This window comes from Myodes glareolus, chromosome 3, assembly GCF_982192425.1.
Source record: "Myodes glareolus chromosome 3, mMyoGla1.1, whole genome shotgun sequence".
Classification (NCBI taxonomy): domain Eukaryota; kingdom Metazoa; phylum Chordata; class Mammalia; order Rodentia; family Cricetidae; genus Myodes; species Myodes glareolus.
Window position 1 is genome coordinate 188,782 of NC_142028.1, and position 8,867 is coordinate 197,648.

Below are 8,867 nucleotides of genomic sequence, written 5' to 3' on the forward strand. Positions count from 1 at the left end.
AGATTCTGGTAGAAGCCTAGAAGTTAGCTGTGGCAGGAGTAGTAGTGGTCAGTTAGAATGGAGCAAATTTGAATTTTTAAAAACAAAATACATTAATTTTTATTTTCATGTTAAAAAAGAATGGAGAACAGTGAGTAGTACCCTGAGATGGAGAGAATTAATAAAATCTTTGTTTCTCCAAAAGGAGAAATACCTATTTTCAGCTCAAAGAGGAAGGCCCAATCCTCAGCCTCTGTACCTCAAGGCTTTTTAAACTGTTAGAGACCATGCTTTGCTGTGGTGTTCTTAATGCAGGCACAGAAGCTGCTGCCTTTTCATCCTGGGTTAATCATTAATTTCCTATTGCAAATACATCATTATGTGCAACTCATAGTTCCTATACATTACACTTTGGAAATTTTCTTTTCACATTATAGACTTTCCAAATCACCTTTGGAATAAATTACTTATTGTTGGCAAGATCTGAGGATCTTACCTCCAGGGATTACAGAAGTGAAGAAACCTGCTCATGAAACATTGCTTCATTTAAATTGCTTCCAAATATCTTAACTAGCTTATTGATTAAAATAGATGGGCCCACACAACTAATATAAAAGGAAGAATTATTTTCCTAATTAAATGATCTAAAGGCCTTTGAAAACTCAAAACCACTGCCAAGCTGGAGTATGCTGTCATTTGATATTTAGTCCTTGTTGTACTTTTTTGTAGCATTTACTTTTGTGTATGAAAGTTTGTGGATGGTTTCAATTTCCTCTGATATTCTACATATAAACACATATAACTAGGCAGAAAGAAAGGATTCTTGGTGTTCTTTAGCTTGAAAATAATACATTTTATTTTTCTTTATGGTTAGAAAAACTTCCATATTTGTAAGAGTATTTTTATAAAGATATTATTTCCTATTTCGTTGTTAAATTTTCTTAAAATTGTTAACAGCAATTTAAATGGAAAGCATTCATTTTCTCCAATTTTTATGGAATCAGATCTTTAGTAATCTATAACGTGATTTTCATTAGTTTAAATATGATATGGCTGAAGTATTCTGTTCTCACATTGTTATATAATAACTCTATTGGCTTCTATAATATTTGTTCTGGTGGAAATCAATGCTGATTAAAGTGTGAAAGGTGCTAAAACATACAGAAAAATGTGTGACAATGACAGAACTGGATATTTTTCTGTGCTTATGCTCTACTTCATTGTGACTTCATCAGCCTAAAGCTTCAAGTATGGCAACTGTAGATCTTCTATATCAGGTAACAATAGAAATATTTTTCAGTCATGGGGAAGGTTTGTTATTGCTGCCATCTGAAGGAAGTGAAGACTTCTTTTGGCCTTATCCACTATTAAATCATGTAAATGAGTTTTTCCTTGATTGCTTCTCATTGAAACATATTCCTTCAAAGGTAACTGTTGTGAGCACTTAAATATATTACAATACACAATTTTTAATATATGCTTAACCTATGTCCTAAATGTTAATCATGATGTACTCAGAGACTATTCTTTGTACCCACAAGAATGATTGTAATAATTAATCACTAACAGAGATTCTCATGGATTCTTGTAACTTATATAATGACACAAGAAGAGATTCACTAATAGCTAATATTCATTTAGATGTCACAAGTAATTGAGCAGAACTGGAAAAATTCAAAACTATACAAAGCACCCTAGGATGTTGTAGATCCCTGAAGTAAGATAACATAAGTAGTAAGTGAATGATCTTGACACTAACTCAAGCTCATGACCACAGAATTCACCACCATGCTATTCTTTCTTTCTCTCTTTTTCAAAGTGTGTCTGGGGTTATTTCATAGACAGCAGATAAATAAATTGTAGAATAATAAATCTACAATCATTATTTACTGTCACTATCATATCCCACTTATTCATAATTAGTAATATTAATGTAGTGAATATAAGCTTATAGATTGATTATGCAAAGGTGAATAAATAAAACTATGACAGCGTTGTTTAAAAAGATAGCTTTGAGCTAATAATGCTGGAAACAAGCTGAAAAACTCTTAAATTCTGTTGTCTAATTTATTTAACATAGAAATTGCAATGGATTCACATTTATAATATGTATAGTAAATGATCCACAGTCATGTCTTACCATGATAGTTATAATGATTTTGTGAGCACTCTGTATTTGGAGACTTGGACACTGAATTTCTACTTGGGAACCTCAGGAAGCACCACTATCCATCTTTTAATTTCTATGTCTCCTATTTAATCACAGACATTATCACAAGAGTTATGAAAAAAAAACCTCAACTGGTACAGCAGTCAGTGACAGTTGTGGGTTAATTCATTTCAGTTAAAATGATGTGGAACAATTGCAGTCCATTTAAATATGAGATCCAGTGGTGAAATGGACAGAATTTTAGCTCCTGGTAGCTCTGACAAACAACCAAATAAAATAATTGACACAGGTGGTTCTGTGCAAAATAATGTTAGAGTTACTAGACACAGTGCAAAGAAATTCTTTTGAGACTAAATAAAAGATATTTGAACAATAGAAGTCTTTTGAAATATATTTAGTTACAATATAATAATGGATGATCCAGGACCATTCTTGTTTTGGGTGATGTACAGATCATATTATGACATTTTCTGCTAAGATATTACTGGATAACTCCCTGTGTATACTAGTTGATATTCATAAGGTTTATTGACATCACTATTTTCTATTTATTGTAAAAGGAGTAATGCTTCTTCAGTGTTTTGTGATGTAATATGTTTTGAATAACCAGTTTTACATTTTGAGAGAAATACTAATATGTGTAAAATTATTAGAGCAGAACTATGGAGAATCCCCAAGAGGAACTCAACAGATGGCTACTGAAGATACACTGAAGTTCACCACTTAGAAGATGTTAATGAAGATGTGCTTTCTGACATAAAGTAAATGTAGGTGTAGGTTACAATGTTAGGTCCTGTTCTGCTGAGCTGATATCTCTGAAACAAATATAATAGTAGAGTAAATGGGACAGAAAAACAATGTTACAGAGTTTATCCTCCTGGGCCTCACTCAGGATCCTGCTGGCCAAAAAGCATTGTTTGTCATGTTTTTACTCATCTACATTGTGACAATGGTGGGCAATCTGCTCATTGTGGGGACAGTGATTGCCAGCCCCTCCTTGAACTCTCCCATGTACTTCTTTCTTGCCTTTCTGTCACTCACAGATGCCGTTTATTCCACTGCCATCTTGCCCAAATTGCTTAAAGACTTAGTTTGTGATAAAAAGACCATTTCCTTCGCAACTTGTCTAGTTCAGCTTTTTGTGGAGCATTTATTTGGTGGTGCTGAGGTCTTCATTTTGGTGATGATGGCCTATGATCGCTATGCTGCCATCTGTAAGCCCCTGTACTATTTGACCATCATGAATCGTCAGGTTTGTATTCTCTTGCTGTTGGCATCTTGGGTTGGCGGATTTGCTCATGCTCTGCTTCAAGTTATCTCTGTGTACATACTTCCTTTCTGTGGACCCAATGTCATTGACCACTTTGCCTGTGACATGTACCCATTGTTGGGACTTGCATGCACCGACACCTACTTCCTAGGCCTCACTGTAGTTGCCAATAATGGAGCAATGTCTGTAGTGGTCTTTATCCTTCTCCTTGTCTCCTATGGAATCATTTTAAACTCTCTTAAGACTCACAGTCAGGAAGGGAGACACAAAGCTCTGTCCACCTGCAGCTCACACATCATGGTGGTTGTCCTCTTCTTTGTTCCCTGCATTTTCATGTATGTTAGACCTGTCTCTAATTTTCCTATTGATAAATTTATTACTGTATTTTATACAATTTTCACTCCTATGTTGAATCCTTTAATATAAACCCTGAGAAACCTTGAGATTAAAACTTGTATGGCAAAGCTGTGGAGTAAAATGTTCACTACAGGCACAAAATGAATTTCTCCTCACTGAACATACTTCTAATTGGAAATAAACATTCAGTAATTAATTTTAGCAGTTCGACTTTCAATGCTCTTTATTTGGACCAACATTTGTCATTGTGAGATCTTTGGTCCTTTTGTGAATGCAATACAAACAAAACTGGTAATTACTGCAATTTTAGTTTTCTTTGTCGCTACTGAAGTTGATCATGTCTTCATGTTTATTGGGCATCCAACTTTTGCAATTCTAAAATTTGTAATTCTATTATTATTTTATTGTTGGGTATAGCCTTTTATGAATGTGGTACCCCTGGCAGCAGGACCAGGATGTATCTCTGGTGCATGAGCTGACTTTTTGGTCAGATTACTTGCTCTGCCTCAGTGCCGGGGTAGGGGCTTAATCCTATCTCAACTGAATGTGCCACACTTTGTTGACTCTCCATGGGAGACCTTACCCTTTCTGAGGAGTGGATGGGGGTGGAGATGGAAGGGAGCATGTGGAGAAGAGAGGCAGGGGAACCATGGTTGGTATGTAAAATGAATAAAAAATTAAAAAAAGAAAAATAATAGCTTTGAACTAATGGTACTAGAGACAAAGAATCTGGAAAACCTAAATCATGCTGGCATTGAATTTTGGAGTGAAAAAGTTATGGAGTGCTTAGAGCTCAGTGGAATGTTCTATGAGATCTTAGAAAATAAAAATGTGGAGACTAACTGTGATGGAGGCCTAGCTTGTGAAATTTCAGAGGGAAGAAAAGGCTCTATAAGTATATTACATAATATTTTTAATTAAGAACCTCTGATTCTGGTCAGTTTTTGCTGAAGAACTGACTTTGACTAACAATACACCAAAATCACTAAAGTGAAGCTTTTGCCTTATTGGGACAATCTATACTGATTATCTGCAGTTGAAGAAACAGCTGTGGTTCAGAATAGATCAGCATAACTGAGGAAAAATTTGGGAAATACTTTCTCCTGATCAACACACAGAAAGACAGACAGAGCCAAGACTATTCTTTGTGCTTGCAACTCTATTTGATAATGTGTGAGAGTTTCCCAAGTGCTGCTGGTTTTGAAGGCATGGCAGAGTGATGGAGATGCTAAGATTTTGAGCTAATGATAGCCTAGAAAAGGCCATTGCTGAGAGGCCAGCCTCACTTGCAGCAGAAGCCATAAGACAGTATATACGATTAAATGGTAAAATTGTCTTAATATATTTGTTGTCATGCATAGCATGTGTCATCTGCAGTGTTTTGATGGAATAGAATTCAATTGCCCTTGTATACTAACATATTATATCCTTATATATCCATAAATAAAAAAGAAGAAAATTCAGTAAGTATAGTGATTGGTATAAAGATGATAGGGAGAAAGTAGAAGGTAGGAAAGAGAAGAGGTAGCTTTGGAGGCCTAAAAAGTCAGGAGGGAGATATTTTGTCTAAATAGACTAAAGAGGCTGAGGTAGAAATAATGCTTTTCGGTAACATAAATATCTAATCTTCCAGAAGGCTGTGGAAGGGTTCCTAAAAACCAGGCCCATGTATTTGGTGAAAGGAGAAAGCAAAACAAAGGATTAAGGAGAGACTGGTGAAAAAGCAAACACAAAACTAAAGCAACAAACATAGTAGAGAAAAAACAGACTAGAGTCCAAATGATCACAACTCACAGTTTTTTAATATTACTCTTCCATCCTCCAGTGATAATAAAACATTCAGAAATATTTTTAAGTTTACTTTTCCCCAAAGTAAAATATGCACTGTGTATCTTTTTTATTTATCAACAAAGGAGGAGGCACAGTTATAAATGTATCTGTTACATATGATAATGATAATGTAATATAAGTTGAAAATAGTTAAGCTTTAGTAGAACCCATCTGGCCTTATGACACAGAAAATCCTGTTTGCAAATAAAGATAGCAAAGATAGTAACTAACTAGAGTAGATAATAATCCTAATTATAGAAATATTAGTGAAAGTCCTGGCTATAGTTCTTTTTCAAATACTAGAAGAAGGTGGACTGCGGCACAGCGGAGTGTACTCTATGGACCATATGCTGCTATGGGTTCCTGAAGCACTTGAACTGAAGGTTGGGAAGATGCAGACACTAAATGCTGGGCTGGATTAAGTGCATGCAGAGGTTAGTGGTTCAGCAAGTTAGGGTCAGCACGCAGTTGGTACTTTGGTCTGGAAAGCCATATGGTTCGTCTCGAAATATCGTAAGGAAGATTGGTACCAACTTGTCTCTGATTCAGTGTCCAAGAGTTCAATGTCAGCTTACCAGCCATGCAACAGAATGGGTCCCACCCACCCAGGAAAGGATGTGGTGACATCTTTTGCTGATTTTGGTTGGATAGTCACAGAAGAAGGGGAGTGCTCAACAAGACTCAGAGAAGAGGTCAGGTCCAAGTCTCCCCTTGAAGATGAACTTCTTTGCTTTGAGAAGCCCCCAAGCAGACACATTTCCTTACCAAACTTGTCTCAAGATGAGCCTTCTCCAAAGACAACACTGCCAGTGAGGAGGCCTTGCAGGAGATATCGGCACTTGAGAATGAGCTCGCTGCCCTTAGAGCTCAGATTGCCAAGATTGTAAACCTGAAGGAGCACAGGGTCTTAGTGGAAGTCATTTAAATTCTTCCACTGCAGCACATCCACCTCTTTCCCCTCTTCCACCCTCACCCCCTCCTCCCCCTCCATCAATACTCCACCAAAGTATGTCTGCTGTTGATCTTATTAAAGAGTGATGAGAGCAAAGACTCAATGCTGGAAAGACTTTGTCTAAGAGCAACTCAAAGCCGCCTGACATGTCAAATATGCTAGAGATCATTAAAGACATGAATAGTGTGAAACTGCACTCAGTTAAGAGGTCAGAGAGAGATGTAAAGCCTAGGGTAGTGGATACTACTGACCCTGCTGCCCTCATAGCAGAGGCTCTGAAAAAGAAGTTTGTTAATCGGTATCGAAACAATAGCCAGGGTGAAGTTGAGAGAGGAATTCCAAAGCCAGAATGAGAGGCCACCTCAGACCAGGCCCTGTTTGGTCTGCATATTTTGAAGTCTACAGGTAAAATGAAGGTATTAATTGAAAATGTTCAGGACTCCTAATGGACAAAGACCCCTGGTTCACCTGTTGGCTTGCAAAGCTGAGTCTGGCTAGTAGAAATCACTATTTCTGACAATAGTTTTCATGGGTCTCCTTCTTATCCTAATTAGAGGAGTGAGAGGTAGTGAAAGCACCAGAGGTTGGTTTGGTTTTTAGGAGATGGCCAGTTTTGGAGCTTTCCTTAACACACATGTATTATGAGATGTTTTAAATAGGTTTTAATAGAGTCTCAGAATACAGACATGCCATTTGTGGATACTGGTGTTCATTCTCAATTCTTAACACTCATATCTGTGTATGTGTATTATATGCACACATTTGTATATAAAACAGTATGTAAAAACTCACAAGGAATGGTATCAGTGAGGATCCTGTTATCTTCATTTTGAGTTTACTGGTCAGTGAGGGAACAGCTGGTATACCGTGTTATTAGAGGACAGTGTTGGAAATGGGAATGCTTCTAATAGGATTTACATATATTCTCACATTTTTTATCCTCCTGGAGTTGAGTCTACATAAGCAGCAGAAAATGTTCACTGCTGAGTTTCCGTATTGCTTTCTATTAGAGGGAACTGAGGGCCCAGAAGACTGCTTAAACCTCATTGCCATCCAATACTGGGAAGTCAGTGTACTTCTCAAATAGTAACAAATTGAATTATTGAATTAAATCACTTTTTAAATAAAAGCCAGAATGTACCATCAAAAAATACTAGAAGAAAACATAAGCAATATTCTATATGATATAGCTACAGGAATGTGCTTCTCTCATAGGACTCCCTTTGTCCAAGAATTAGGGTCAACAATTGACAAATGAGACTCAGTGAAACTGTTAGGCCTGCACAGGTAAAGAAACTATTAATCAGGTGAAGAGGAAATTTACAGAGTTGGAGAGAATCAATGCAAGCCGTATATTGAAGAGAAGATTAATATCCAGGACATATAAAAAACTAAAAACAGAGTTAAAAAACAAACAAGACAAAAAACTGACCACTGCTACTACCACCTTCATCACTGCCACCACAGATAACAACAAAACAAAAAAAAGAAGTTGACACGTTTGGAAAATGGGTTTGGGGATATGTTTTTTTAAATATTTATCATCTTTGAATTAGGAAAATTCAAATCAAAACTGCTCTGAGATTTCATTTTACCCCAGAACAGTAAAGATCAAAAGAACAACTAACAACAAATACTGGTGGGATGCAGGGAAAACAATTGTCTTTTAAATATAAATTATTGAACCAACAAAGTCTTGAGATGAAGGGGTTAAATGAATGGAATAAAATTACTTATGGTTCCATATCTGCTCCTTCGAAATGAGCATAGTTATAATCTTTTCTTAAGAGTCAGTTATATCAGATTCTGCAGTGCGGGTTCAAGGTTTCTTATTGGAAGCTCAGAGTTTCTGGTCAGGACCCTGACACTGTCAGAGTAAGAGTGCACGGTTGGTGTGCAGGTAGTTGAGGAGTCTGGGACGCTTGTTTTCTGTAGGTTGGATTGCATATTGCTTGACTTACCAACCATTTCATAATGTTTAATTTTCTAAGTGTTTGTTTGTTAATCATCTCACTTTGGAATTTCCTTGTTTCACATTATAGATTTGCGTCATTTGGCAGCTAACTACTCTCACCTCCCTTGAGATTTTTTTTTGGGGAAAAAAGTGTCTAGGAGACATTTCCTTTTCTGAATTAGTTCAAAGTATTTTAATGAATTAACTTATTATAATAAAATTATCGCTGATACTATGAATAGTAACCTGCTCAAATAAAATTATGCACTGATTAGAGGAATTATTTACCTTTTTTAATGGATCAGGGTACTCTGGAAGCACATGTATCTAAGCTGGGTACTTGTAGTTGGTATCT

General features: G+C 36.4%; 2 pseudogenes; both read left to right on the forward strand.

The window, feature by feature from the left end:
• The first annotated feature begins 2,990 nt into the window (after positions 1 to 2,990).
• On the forward strand, positions 2,991 to 3,920 carry LOC146895362 (olfactory receptor 4A5-like; annotated as a pseudogene).
• Positions 3,921 to 6,011: 2,091 nt separating this feature from the next.
• On the forward strand, positions 6,012 to 7,004 carry LOC125399522 (mitochondrial fission regulator 1 pseudogene; annotated as a pseudogene).
• Positions 7,005 to 8,867: the final 1,863 nt, after the last annotated feature.